The 14875-nt window shown below is 43.3% G+C and overlaps 1 protein-coding gene across 2 annotated transcripts in view; it reads left to right on the top strand.

The window, feature by feature from the left end:
• znf438 (zinc finger protein 438) overlaps positions 1-14875 on the top strand; it is a 40755-nt gene that overhangs the window by 11618 nt on the left and 14262 nt on the right. For both annotated transcript variants that reach the window (XM_029457910.1, XM_029457909.1), the window contains exon 2: positions 13040-13136. The gene's annotated coding sequence lies outside the window, so the exon portion shown is untranslated. The remainder of the gene's footprint in view (positions 1-13039; positions 13137-14875) is intronic.

Raw genomic sequence — 14875 nt, 5'->3', positions numbered from 1 at the left:
GTACGAGCCAATGAAAAGCGTCATAGTTTGTCCCGCAAGTTCCCTCGACGCCTACTGCTTATGACAATCCTTTTTTATTCTTCCTACTGTGGCTTTCCCTTGTGATTAGCTAAATGCTCAATCGATCGGCCAAGTTGAGGCACCCGGTGCGAGGGAGCCATATTTATCACACAGCGAGAGGAGCATGCAGGATGTTGCACCGGTTGTCCCTCTTTCATTGGAAAACGATAAACATAAATCTGTGGAATGCATCCGTGTGATCTAAGTCTACAGCAGACTGGGGAGGGGGGGGCGAATGCCTGATCCGCACCGCTTTCCTCAGGCAGTAGAATTAGAGAGCCAGAGCACTATGGGGTTTGCTGACATTTGAGGAAAAAAAGCCCACCTTCAGCAAAGGCAGACTTGCAAATCAGTGTCACAAGTGCAGGATTGTTGCTCTAAAATGGGAGCGAGAATGTGAGGGCTTCTGAGGAGCCCCCTCAGCAATGCAGAGGGACTGTGGATAGGGCAAGGCTTCTCCCTGTGAATCACAGCTAATTAACGAAGTAATTAAGATCAGAATCTCTGCTCAGAGAAGGACTCTAAATTGTCTATACATTCAAATAGGCCATCAAAAGGAAATCCCTTCCATTCAGGAAAGGGGTAAATTAAAGTATTCAGACCCTTTCCTCTCTATTATCCTCGCTGTATGTCACACAAGGGACATCTGTTGAAAAGAGCAAGCGAGTGTTACGGTGAGTTAAAGCCCTCTCTGCTCCATCAGAAGCACGGTTCATAATGCATTCGCTATACATATTTCAGCTCGAGTGAATTTATTTCAATAAATAATGTCACTCCAAGGACACACTTCGATCTTTCCACGCCGGCCACGCTGACTGTAAGCCACACCGTATTGTTATCTCATTCCTCTTGTGGCAAATGACAGATTAACAAACGGTTTATAAACAGGGCACTAAGCATGTCCACAGTTTTATCATCTCTACACACTGCCAGAATAACCTCTCTTTTATGATGGATGTGTTTTACAGGTTTATTCCGCTGCTTCAAGGATGTCTATGGGTATGGCCATAATGTTAGGGCTTACAGAGAATTTCATATAGTGGGTGCACAGTGGATGCGATTTTATGCCTGGGATTAAGTCCAGTTTGCTTTTTTTGGTAGGCAGCACTTAGGTGGTGTTGTTCTACTGTGTTGGTGTTGCATTTTTTCCCTGAACTGCTTCATGGGAGTGCTCATGTCAACAGTCAATATCTCAGTCATTTGTTGTATTAAAGAAAGATACCTTCAGTTACTACTTTTATTGGTTCAGACCATTACTTAGTACCAGTGCTATCCGTCCATTGGATGGATTACTATGAAATTATTCTCAGACATTCATGGTCCCCAGATGATGAATCCTTATGACCCCTCAACCTTTCCTCTAATGCCACCAGCAGGTCAAAGGTTTCGCTTATTGACCGAAACATGTTGACCATCTATGCAATATTCTGTGCGTGTCCATTTTGTAGACTTTCATGCCATATCCTTATCCTAATATCTTGCAATCTATTGGATGGATTGTCATACTATTTGGTACAGATACTCATGGTTCCCACCTGCTTAATTTTAATTTTCTGATGATATCATTAAACGTTTACATGCACACAACAGGGTTTCATACTGAAAATTGGTTAGCGGATATGGAAACTAATTTCAGCCTGGTTCGTCTCTACTTTTCACAATTTGCTGCACAACTCTGGAAGGTTTCCCATTTTCCTGACGTGCTGCTTTGATTGATTACTGCGAAGGAATGGAATGAATCGATCGGTCAATCACCTCCTATGCTGAATCAGTCTGATCCTGATTATTAATATATTTACGAGATGACTATTTAAGCAATTGCCTCACTCCTTACATTTGCTGTGTGATATAGTGCCATTGCAAGTTTTCCCTGAAGCTTAAGCCTAATGAATAATGAAGCCTAATATTATATTAAATGAATATTTAATAATTTCTTCTGACATTAAAGGAGGCATGCTGTGAGAAACCATGCACAGGACACCACTGAACTTGGAGAGTTGGACAAGGTTTACGTGTTCTGGCCTACCCTTTATTTGGATCCATGGCTTGGTTATGTTCACTCTAGTCCCCTAGTGTGGCTGTAGACTCTTAGTCTTGGTTGATACTAGTGCTGTGTGTGTGTGTGTGTGTGTGTGTGTGTGTGTGTGTGTGTGTGTGTGTGTGTGTGTGTGTGTGTGTGTGTGTGTGTGTGTGTGTGTGTGTGTGTGTGTGTGTGTGTGTGTGTGTGTGTGTGTGTGTGTGACTCCTTTTCCCCAGCTGGGTCACAGGACAGCGCAGGAATAGGCCTCTTACAGTGGGACTTACTGGTTGAGAAGTGTTCTCTGCTCAGGGTACAAAGCAAACTCCTGTTTCCTGAGCTGTCTTGTGCAATTTGTGCTGAGCTCAGTGCAGTGCCAAAACATTTCCACTTATGTTTCACCTCGGTCTATATACTCTGCCGAAAGACACACTAGGTCGAGACAGTGATGGGGAAATTCAAGCGGAGTCCATGTTGAGTTTAGAGGCCACTACCCTTTTTTTCCCCCCAGTGATTATCTTGTATCTCATTTGAGCCCTGGGTCTTCACACATCACCTTTCTAAACGCTGATGTAGGTAGAGATCAGTCTTACAAAGCCAAAAAGTGTTACTTTTGAAGGAAGTGAAACAGTTTCTTTTCAGGTTCTTGTATACCTATAAATGCCGACAGGCTTACTTTCAGGTTACAGTTGAAATTCGTCACATAACCCAAATCACTTCCTTTTCTCTTTCCTCTCCGGCAGGAAGGGGTTACTCTCCATGTTTCCTGTCCAATTCCCAGAGCTCCAGCTATGTTCTGATTGCTTTCTTGATGTTAAACATTCCCAGGCTCCTATAACCTTCTAGCTTGCCTCCGCCGTCCAAGAGCCGTCCCAGGTGAACGAGTGGGCGAACCTCCTGTTTTTAAGGATAAAATCTCTACAATTTCTTTTTTCTCACAGGGGGTGGGAGATACGGGGACTGAAGGGGCAGGGAGCCGTGCGATGGGAAAACATTCTTTCTTTGCATTCCGTTTAGTTTGTGTAAGGCTGTGGGAAAGCATGTTTTCCCATGGTTCGTTTGAGACCGTTTTATTGTGAAATAAGGCTGCTTTCGAGCTGAAGGTTTGACAGTGAAGAAGCAAGGCACGGCATGTAGACCCATTTTAAACTGTGACGGAATAAACAAATATGAGTCGGTAAACTTCTCCAACTTATATGTTCTGCTTACCGAGGTTAACGTGCTTCCCTTTGAAACGTCATCCCTTTTTCTTCCACGAGTCCTTCCCACTCACTTCCTTCCCTCCCGAGACAGCTGATCGACAGCTGAGTTATGTTATCTCGTATGAGTCAGTGAAACCTTCACATCAGTCATAAAACAAACGGGGTCCAGATTGAACTAACATGCCTGCGTGGAGGCTGCGGTGTGGATATGACCCAGGAGCAGAGCTGGGCCAAGCCGGACTATATTTAGCCCAGCATTGCTCAGGCTAATTGCCCTCCCAGGCCTAATCATTTCAAGGCTCTGCAGCTCACAAACGACTGGAGGGGAGGCCAAACACCCACTAACCTCATGTTAAAGAGATGTCGGCATCAATGGGGCTGTCAGAGAGCTCCACAGACAAGACAAATTAGCACAATATCCTTCCTCCTCATATGCTATTAGATGTTCTATAAGCGGATTGAATTGGGGAGTTCAGTATTGCTGTCTACTGTAGTATATTAATTTAAATATGTTTTCCTGTTACTGTATCAGTTATGTAAAGAGACTTGGCAGCATCCTCTGCATGCGACATTGGGAGGTTGTCTTCAGTTCATACCTGCTTTTAAGGCCTGCTTGAGAAAGCCCTTGTGAATGATAAATCCCTCCTCCTACAGCCAGCTTAGCTCCTCTATGTGGGCCTAACCTAGGCTGGAGAGAGAAATACACCAGGGCCTCCGCCCCGCTAAACTCGCCTTAGCTTTAATGTGGCGTTGATGGAAAAGTTTACTTTATGGTATTTTGTTCTCACCACCCCCCTGCCCAAGTTCCTGTTCGTGTCGAGTTACCCCGTTTCCTGTGTGGTTCCTGTCCTCAAGACTTGCCCAGGTTAAACAGCGGGCACATTATTGCCCGGGTCAGGGGGTGAGGGCTTTGTGGTGAGGGGATGGTAGGATGAAAAGGTTGGGTTGCCTCTATGCCTGATAATCAACCCCAAGCTTCCTTCCTGGTCTAGTTCCCCAAGGCATGCTGGGAAACCGGATTTTATTTTCCCAAGGCCGTTTCCATGTTTCACACCTGTAACAAGACTAGATGGACTGCCAAGGATGATAATGATTCCAGGATGATAATGACCCCATCCAGAGTTTAAAACAAGCGATATTATCTCATTTAATGCAATCACCTCACTGCAGTCCCATTCATCTGCTTTCAAATCAGTTCTTAAGAGTCATTCAAACAGGCATGTTATTAAATGTTATTTCTTATACAGTTTGGTAGAGGAGGAGTAGTTGCTGCTGTCCCCACCTGTATGATCTGTCCTTAAAGACAGTGTTGCTGTTGTTATCATTTTAAAGTTTGTCATTCCTAACAGATTAAGGTCCTCATTTTCTCCACATGAATACTGTCTCTGATAATGGATGCAGCATTGAGTCGCTCACATTTGAAAACAATGCAGAGGATGTCACACAGATTTAGTGTTGGTTATGACAGGCTTGCTAGGATTATCTGGATACATATAGTATGGGATTATTTGGTTCTTGAGGCTACTTTTGATTGCAAAAAACATGTATTGACTAATGAAGTAAAGACTAACTGGCCATCAGAAATGAGTAATGTGATATGTTTTAGTTAGCTCAACGCTGACTAGAACTAAAACTGTCACTCACTATCATTTTCAAACTGTTGTGTTGTTGAATAGACCCTAGTTGGGCTCGAGATAGAAGAGCTATCATGAAGGTTGAAATCCAAGCGTGCCTCTTTAAAAAAATGTACCGCCATATATTGTAGGTCGTATGCTGTTCAGTCAAAAGGTGAGCTCAGAGGCAGAGAGGGAGTGAGAGAAAGAATAACTGTGTTTGTCAGCTTTTTAAACCCTGAAATTGATTCTTCTTCTGCGCTCTTTATTCTAATGACAAGCTAATCCCCCTCTCCTGTTTCCCTCGTTTATAAATAGAGCCTCTTATTTCCCCGCTCCGCCGTGCACTGCTTCTGAAAATTTGCACTCATGATGAGTCTGCGCTCTCAGCAATCAATTTGCCACACTAAGTCCCTCCAAAAAGGTTACCTGTGGCAACTGAGTCCCAGTCACGTAACTTTGAATTCGCCTCTCCTGCCAATTACAATTCAGCTAGTTAAATAAATGGCTGTGTGTCTGGAGAGTCGGCTGAATGAAATGTCAAAATATTGATGTTTAATGGTTACGTGATTTCAGAGCGTTTGTCACAGGGAGCGGAGGGTGGTTGGTGCACAGGGGTAAGGGGGCGTGTCAGCCCCAGGTCTACTATAATGATATTAGTAGAGATCTGCTTATTTATGAGGCTGTAAGTTATTCATGCTCAGCACCGCTATCCATCACAGCTATGTTGGCTTATTGTAACCTGCAACAGTCATATAGCTAAGTAGTGCTGCTACCAGAGTATCTGATAATCACACACTTTGTTCATTCACAACTTTAATATCTACTCATTCGAATCCTAACACAAGATTAAAATGCTGGTGGATTAGCCTGCCAGTTCCCCTTTTGAAGTGCTGCGATGCAAAAGGAATGTTTCTTCACCTTGCCTATTACTTGTCCTCAGTATCTGAGGTGTGGGGGAACACTGCCTGCTGTTTTTGGATGTTCTCTCTAATTTCACCACCCACCTGCCTCCTCCTCTTGCTCCCTCTTACAGGTCCAGTATGTTTGAAACCATCTAGTTTGTAAAGATGTGTCTGACCATGTCGTTGTGGCCAAATGTTATGTTCTAAATGTCTAAAGTTAAATGCGCTGCTAAAAACCTGCCGTCACAGCCTCCCCCAGACGACATCACACTGCCTCCCTGATCTCTCTACAAGAGCTCCGGGTCTTTTGTGTTTCTTTTGTAGTCTCAAAGCGATGATGCCACAGTGTACTCCAACATAACTGATTTGTCGGATGATCCCCCACACCTTTTCCGGAGTCAAAATTAGGTGGGCTGTGTCCGTCAATTTCTGTAACTTTCCAAAACAGACAATCTGACATTTACAATTCTCACATCTCACCCCTCGTTTGACGGCTCGCTGTTCCCCCTGACATGGTCAAGACACGTCATGTGAACTAATTATTTTCGAGTACCCTGAGCTTAAAGGGTCTCTCCTCAAAGACATTCATGGTGTTTTATACAGAAAAATTGCCCCATTGCAATACGATGTCATCAGGCAATGTGCTGTTTCATTTACTTTTCTATGCTGTGCTACGTTCGTGCCCAGTAAAGAGAACCTTCTTAACAAGAGATACTGCCCCCGCCTGTGAAGACACCTCAAAGGTTTTTTACCAGCAAAGCCTTGCATGTCCCTTTTTTCTAATTGAATGTATGAAATACTGTCATATATCTGGGTAATCTGGGTTTCTTGACATACAAAGATCTTACTACACATTCTGCACATTAATTGAATTAGCCTAGATTTTGTTTTTCAAGTATATTTCCTACATTTTGTTGTCACAGCTCAACTGTAGTAGAAACCAGGCTGTTTACCCCTTCAGCATTAACAAACCAGAAGGAAATAATTAGTTTAGGTCATGAGAAGCTTTGTAATATTAAGGCTACACTAGGTTAAAGTGAAAAAGAAATGAATGAATAACTCTCATTTGTATATAATAATTTTTACATCAGACTTTGGTCATGACATTTGACGGCACGAGTCAATTTGTTGTTGAATTTGGTGCTTTTGATGACTGTAGCCTCGGTGATGATGAATTCATATTATATACCGCAAAATACAACCATAGTATTGGAGCGGATGCACACACACACCACCTTATTCTGTCTGTCTGTGTGTGTGTGTGTGTGTGTGTGTATGTGCGCTCCTGTTGGTGACTGGGGAGGTCTGCGGTGTGTCTGGCAGGCTGCGGGTCTCTGGGTTGCTCTGATAGCGCTTGTTCCTTTGAGGCCCCAACATGCTGTGGATAACGACACCTGCCTCGTCCAGAGTCTGATCTCAGGCCAGCGAGAAATCATCCAACGTTTCAGCTGCCAGGACCTGGGCAGAATAAAGATACACCCGTACTTGATTGGCTGAGCACATCATCAGACATGTAACACAGGTTTGATAGCTGATAGCACCAGTCCTGCCTGCTCTGGCTCTTTGCTGGCACACAACGCTGCCTGGATGCACCCTCGGAGAATGAGCCCACCCCTCTTGTCTCCCTTGTCTCCCCTTGATCTGCCTCAACTGGCTCCTCTCCCCCCACAGTTCTCCTCTGTTCTTTCTGTGCCTCTCCCCCCGAAACAGTCTTTCTTCTTTGCCTTCTCCCCTCCCAGTTCCTCGTCAGATCCACAGGGCCAGATTTTTATCGCTTTTCTGCGAGTCCTGCAAGAAGAACCTTGAGGGTCTCAGTGGGATCAATTTAAAAGGGAAGCGCTTGTCTCTCCTCTTCTTCTTGGCCCTCTCGGCTGATTGGGTCCGCTCGCCAGGAACTTGCAGGCTTTTGATCTCAACCGCCCCAACCCACCCCTGCTTGAAGTTTTTGTCGGAGCTTTGCTTAAAAAAAATAATTCTGTTCCACTTTCTGAGAAATGTGGGCCCCATCCCCTTTCTCTGCACCTGTGAGAGACTGAGTGAAAGTTGTGTTAACCCACTGGGTGGTACTAACAATCTATGGCGTGATTGACTTCTCTTTGAAGATGTGCGAGCGATCCGTCTCTTCAGGTAGAGGTACACCAAAGAGGACTTGCGGTCCTCAGGCAGCTTGCTTGAACAACTGGTGAGAAGTTTCTGGGAGCTGCGATGCATAATTCACACAGTGTGGGGGACGGCTCTCTCTATTAAAAGAGAAAGGTACGAGGTGGTGCCTGGGAGCGTTCCCATGCTGAGCTGTGTTCAAGTCGCTCCCTCCTTTGTACAACATAAAGGAACAGTGACCCTGCAGGAAGAAGGGACTACATTACACTACAATAACCAACCAGGGACTACTGTGTCCAGGCTTTTATGTTTTTTGCTGGAAACCTAGGGCAGTGTTTAAGGATAATCCAGGTTTAATGCAACTTGGATCTCATTTTAGTATTATTGGCCGTCATTTTAATCGGGTATGATAACGTTTTACTCCAAATAATTGCTAATTATTTTGGGAAAACGGTAACATCGCTAGAACGAAGTTTGACAATGAACACAAGCAATGGCGATGTCTGCAAATTGTCTCCAACCCGTCACGCTATAACTTCCACATGGTAGGGCGCACGTCTGCCAGGGGGTTTCAACTGGGCAGGTCACAGTGAGGGGCATCGCTGCACTTACAAGAGTATCAAATGGTACACAACCCTTATGCTCAGTAGAATGATGCCAAATTTGTAATAACACGTGAATATTCAGCTCAATGTCTGCAACAATGAAAGACATTTCTGAGGAACAGGCAGTAGAAACACTGTCAGTGTTTGGATAGGAGCCAGGCCCCTCCTCCTCCTCCCCTGTCTCCTGCCAGGTCACTGGAGGTCAAAGAGGAGTTTTTCTTGTCCTACCTTACTGACCTCTTGTCTCCTGGGAAAACTCCAGTCACGACTCAGGATTAAAATTCTTGGTAAATTTAGCCAAACCTGGCCTTGGTTCTTGTGTTTTTGTTTTTTCAGGCCGTATTAAAAAAAGAAAACACACCTTATTTCTTGCCAGCTGGATGGACTAAGCAACTTTTCTTTGCTGCTGAGCTGATCAGAGAGGACCTGAAAGTTTGAGGTGGTTCGGTTACGAGAGTCTTCACGCTGTAAAGCAAAGCACCCCTTATTTTCAGGGCTCTTGGGTCCCTAGGTGCTGACATCATCGGTGTAGTTGTGCACTAATTGAGGTTTAATGCTAGAGTAGAGGGAGCAGGGCTGTAATTTTCCCGCCCCGGCCTAGAATAGAGACGACAGCTTTTCATGTGGTCCGGGCTAATTTAGGTTGCAGTGCTGCAGCTGTGGGACACCTCACACTTTTGTCCTTCTCGTTCTGCCTACAGATTAAAAAAATAAAATAATATATATATATATATATATATATATATATATATATATATATATATATATATATATATATGGAAAAAGCAACTTATTTATAAAGTAATGTAAAGGACTTTGGCTTTGCCCAGACCAAGACACATGGTAGAAGTGATAGAATTAAGCATAAGTTGTTGCTAGTTTTTGTCCAACAAAACACTGACATGGCAATTGGATTTTAAAAAGGTTTTGGTAATATTTTTTCCAGTGCCTGCCTGTTGCAAAACCACCAACGTTCTTAAGTAGGCCTAAGCCTTGAAGAAATAAATCTATCCCCACCCCCTCTGCCTGAAAACTGCGCTCATTCTGAATGTAAAGCAGCACAATGTGGTTTATATAGGCTTACGTTGGTGGTGGAGGAGGAGCATGAGGTAGAAGCAGCTGTAATATGCAGAATGGAATGCTGCGTGTCATTATGATTGTATGTCCACAGAGCCTGGGCGTAATGACATTCATCCTCCCATCTATGCAAACAAACAAGCATGCATGCACACCGACAGCACAGAGCTCTACCTGCTCTTTATCCCATCCGCCTTATCAGGGACTGTGTAAACATCAGGCTCGTTTGAAGTGGTAAGCCTTAATCTCAAGTGTAATCATTGGCATTGCTTGGTGGTTACTGGACTGAGAGGAGGGGCAGGAGAGTCTGGGGTGTCCTGCAAAGATACCGGATAGCAATATTACAGCATCACGTAACTGCTAATATGAAACAGACACAAAATACATTATTGAGTTCCCCGTCTTCTAGCCATGATTGTGCTGTTTCCATAGGTGCAGGTCTTGTGTATTGCAGTGAAAGACGAGCCAACAGTGAGTAAGATGTGACGGGTTCAGAAGGTTCAACTTTTAATAAACTGTCAGATATGAATTAAACTTCACTCTGTGGGAAGTGGGCACTTCACCAGTAGATAACTTTTGAACCTAAGAGCATTCAGTTTGCGATTCACCAGAGGATACAATCCTGCCGTGATAACATTACAGAGCGGTAAAATCCTGTCTTCAAGTATTACACAAGGATCTTAAAAAAATTACCACTGTGATGAATCTGAAGCGTCTAAATATAAACATGCAAGATTGTGAGTTTGAAAGCTAATTCCATGAGATGCTTCTCATTGACGCACAAATGCGTCATGACATATGCTAACATGCAAAATCAAATCACATTAGAATAACCAAGTACATGGTATTAGTAGTAGAGGGGTTGTGTTTCATCATTTTAAACCACAGAATTGTCCAATGTGCGAACTCTTGGAGCTAATCCCAATATCATTCACTGAGAAATGTGATGAAACAGTGCACAGTGGCACATGTACACACTCAAACAGAAGCTTTTTTGGCAGCGGGATGCTGTGATCAGCCCTCATATGGAGGAGTTTGCGAGTGAAAATGAAAAATAAGCAGTAGATGTCGTTGTATGTTGTGTATCAGTGCCTCTGTAATGTACAGTGGCCTCGGGGTGTGATTTGGAAATGAAAGAGTGTTTTGTGATTAACTCTGAGCACATGTGCAAACACACACACGCACACGCACACACACTGATCCCATTGTACCATTTTGGGGTCTAGCTGGCCTGTGCTTGGGCCAAAGCCTGTTAACTCCAATTCAAAGCGTGGAGGCTGGTAATGAGCACTGTCAGAGTTGACATAACAACCTCCCGCTCTGGGGTTGAACAGTGGAGTCAGATTTAGAGGGAGAAAGTGCCGGTTCTGTCTGTGCGCGGTTGATCCTGGGATGATCTGCAAATTAACCATTTCAATTCCCACTCAGATTTGGCCAATTGTTTGGTATTTGGAAGTTTCGGTTGGCAGTCAGATCTCTTACCCATACTACCTTCAAAGTGATGTGTGATCGCTGGAGAGGTTGGCTGGAATCATGTTAACTCAGACTTCTAGTGATGGCTTTTGCATTTAATTCCCTTCATAAAAAATTGCACTATACTTTGAAGTGTAGTACTTAAGCATCACTGGAGTTTTCAATTAAGTATTATTTGAATGCTTTCTGACTTTGCATGGTTGGAAATATAAGAGTTGCCCTCAATATGATCTTCTATATTTAAAGTAGAACTTGTGTGCATAAGTTTAGAATAATTTAAATGATTGTACACCCTAATTCACCTTGAATAAATGTTTTCTTTGTCGTTCCATGAATAATAGAGATAGTAAATGAATACAGTTACATCACAGGAGCATGGAATACCAAGCGACGTACATGACATTATACAAACGTTAGGTGCGCTTAGCTTTTGTCCTCAAGGTTAATATCCAGAACAGTTGTTTTCTTCACGATAAGCATATTTCTATGCTTCCCCATCCCAGCTCATTAGAATCCGCTTGTTTAGAGTGGATGACTTGCTGTGTTGTCTGATTTGAGTTCAGGCAGCACAAAGAACAGCTCCTGCTTTCCAGCATGGCGTGTCCTGGACTCCCATTTCTCAATAATTTATCCAGACAACTAGAATGATTATTCTATGAATATGCACTAAAAATCCCTTTCTTGTGCTCTTTCTCTCCAAGTTTGTGCATGTCAGTGTGTGCTCAAGTGTGTGTGCATGTGAGCAAACGTGTAGCTGTGTGTATGCAGCTCTTTTCTGCCTGAAACAAATGAGGTGTCAGGGCGAATTAGGCCCCCTACGACTGAACGCCCAGAGAGCTTAGAGATGCACCACAGGTTCTGCTGAGTCGCACATGAGCCACGGTGTCTGCCTCTTCCCCTGTGCTCCCCCCCTTTGCCCCCCGCGCTCGCCCCCTCTCCACTCCTGAGTTGCTCTAACAAGGTTGTTGGAAGAGGATAAGGCGTGTTAAATGAATAATTTACACAGAAGAGCGCTCCTTATTTATTTAATACGGCTGGATCTGACTGAGTGGGCAGCCTAGGTCCCCAACTGCAAAGACACTGGCTAAATGAACGCTCGCTCGGCTTAATGGAGGGCCAAAGCGACAGGCATTTAGAGGGAGAGGGAGAGGGAGAGGGAGAGGAGAGAGAGGAGAGAGAGAGAGAGAGAGAGAGAGAGAGAGAGAGAGAGAGAGAGAGAGAGAGAGAGAGAGAGAGAGAGAGAGAGAGAGAGAGAGGAGAGAGAGAGAGAGAGAGAGAGAGAGAGAGGAGAGAGAGAGAGAGAGGAGAAGAGAGAGAGAGAGAGAGAGAGAGAGGAGAGAGAGAGAGAGAGGAGAGAGAGAGAGGAGAGAGAGAGAGAGAGAGAGAGAGAGAGAGAGAGAGAGAGAGAGAGAGAGAGAGAGGCCATGCAAAGCCGTGCTAGTGTGTGAATCTTGTCGCTGCTGTATGTACTTTGTCGTCGCACCATGTTTCTCTTTATACCTTGATGCAGACAGATCACATGAGAGGCCTTTGACCCATTTCAAAATGCTTCCAGGAATTTATGGAATACTGCTCTGACGAATGCATGGAAGAAAAACACTTAAGACACCATCTTTATGGTGCTACTTTATGGAGCCCCAAATTGGTCAATATTGGATAGACATTTAATCATAGTTAAATTATTAATGATAATCATATCATTAACTTTATTTATAGTTTGATATATTTAAAAAACATTATTAAATAATTACATTTAATAATACCTTTCAATAATAATTATTATAATTTAACATTTCATAATAATGACTTTAGTTTTTGGGATAATAATTTTGAGTTTTATAATATTTTTATTTCACAATATTTTGTTTTATTTATTTGACACTTTGGGGCTCCATACTAATTTCATAGCAAATGTGTAATAGTTTTCCTTGTGATTGTTGTTGTTTTTGCAATTCATTTTAAAGGTTTATGTTTGATGTGTTTACAGGGGGAGTGTGGAGAGGGGGGGACAGGACCACAACCTGGGCACCACCCAGAAAGAGGAGGAGCGAGGCAGCAGCTGAGGAAGAAGGATCATCCAATCGGTAAATATTTTTTTTAGTCTGAACGTCAGTTATAATAAGATACAAGTACGTTTTATGGTAGCTTTAGGTTTGCACAATTTACTGTCTGCGGGACAGTGGTAATCATGAGGAAGAAAATTGTTTGTTACAAAAAAAAAGCAAAATGAGAGAATGTCTTCTTCAATAATTTAAGCATCAGTCCTCATGTTCTAGCACTAGAGGGAGAAAATGAGACCGCTCCGACCAATCAGGTTATGATCAAAACCCTTAGAAAAATCTCTCTGACATCTGGGGTGGTCTGTTTCTCACTTGTTTTCTGCTCCTCATATTCATCTTCCTCCTGTAGACATAGGCAGCCCCACTCAGTAGGAGTGGTACATCGCCACTGTGTGTGTGTGTGTGTGTGTGTGTGTGTGTGTGTGTGTGTGTGTGTGTGTGTGTGTGTGTGTGTGTGTGTGTGTGTGTGTGTGTGTGTGTGTGTGTGTGTGTGTGTGTGTGTGTGTGTGTGTGTGTGTGTTTCTCTCCCCCAGGAGAATGAAATCCCACAGCTCACACTGACCTCATTATAAAAATAGCTCATCTATCCAGCCATCACATTTCCCTCCATTTCCCCTCTCCTCCGCAATCTCTTAGATATATATCGTGATCCTCTCTACCTTCCACTCTCCCCTCTGTCTCTCCATCTATGTTTGTGCTGGATTTAACATGAGATTAAAAGCTTTATGCAAGTCCTTGTAATGGCAAGGTTTCCCCCTGCACCTGTCATTACCAATCTGGCTATAATCTGGGATCATAAGATGTCTTTTAATCATGAAACATCTCTGAGTCACATTAAAGATGTGGTGTTTACATGGCCCGGTAACGTTGCAAGGTAGTTTTCCACCTTTTCTCTCTGGGCTTCCTCTCCTCTCTTCACCTCCTCTACCAATGGAGCGAGACCCCCCCCACCCTGCCCCCCCATTAGAGTGAACAGCGCTCACGTCTGGTTAATTTAACAGCAGCATCAGTGATCATTACGGTCCAAGGCTGGCTTTGATCCTGCCAGACAGCGTTTCCTACGGGTTTTTAATAACCCAACAAAGACACCTTACCAGATTCTCAATTTGTGGACTCTAGACAAAGACGGAGACAAACCGACATGAAGGATCCACCAAATCTGCAGGAATGAGAATTGCTATGAGAGATAAAAAGAAGACTTTGTTTAGGTAGAGAAAGGTGATTGAGCTTTCATGCTGTTTTTCAGTAAAGCCCTGTTTTACATTCACAGCTAAACACACAGTCACCCCTGGGAGCTGTTTATGCAAGCGCAGCACTGTTGGCCACTGAGCCACTCCACTGGAGCAGCTCTGGGTGCTGAAGATCTGCAGAAATAATCATTAGAATACAGATGATTGTAAATAACAATACTGTAAGTGCACCACAGTATCACGTAGTTTAAAGTGTGCAGCCACATATATTAGGAGATGGGGGGGGAGTGTGCAGAATGTAATATTGGCTTATAATTTGGGGGTCACGGAATACCATGCACCGCATTGCTTTTTCACATAGTTTTAGGACATAATTACTAGATATAATGTGTGTGAGTATTAGGGCTGGGCGATAATTAAATGGAATGGAATCGTATCAAGATGATATCATGTCAAAATATCATGATACACATTTAGGTTGTCTCAATGGATAATAATACGTATTTACTAACTCAAATTTTTACAATTTTTCAAACTGATTTAAAATAACTAAATCTCCTCAAATTATTTTAA

This window comes from Cottoperca gobio, chromosome 20 (assembly GCF_900634415.1).
Source record: "Cottoperca gobio chromosome 20, fCotGob3.1, whole genome shotgun sequence".
NCBI classification, from domain to species: Eukaryota; Metazoa; Chordata; class Actinopteri; order Perciformes; family Bovichtidae; genus Cottoperca; species Cottoperca gobio.
Note: the sequence above shows the minus strand (reverse complement) of the source record. Positions and strands in the feature narration are given on the sequence as shown.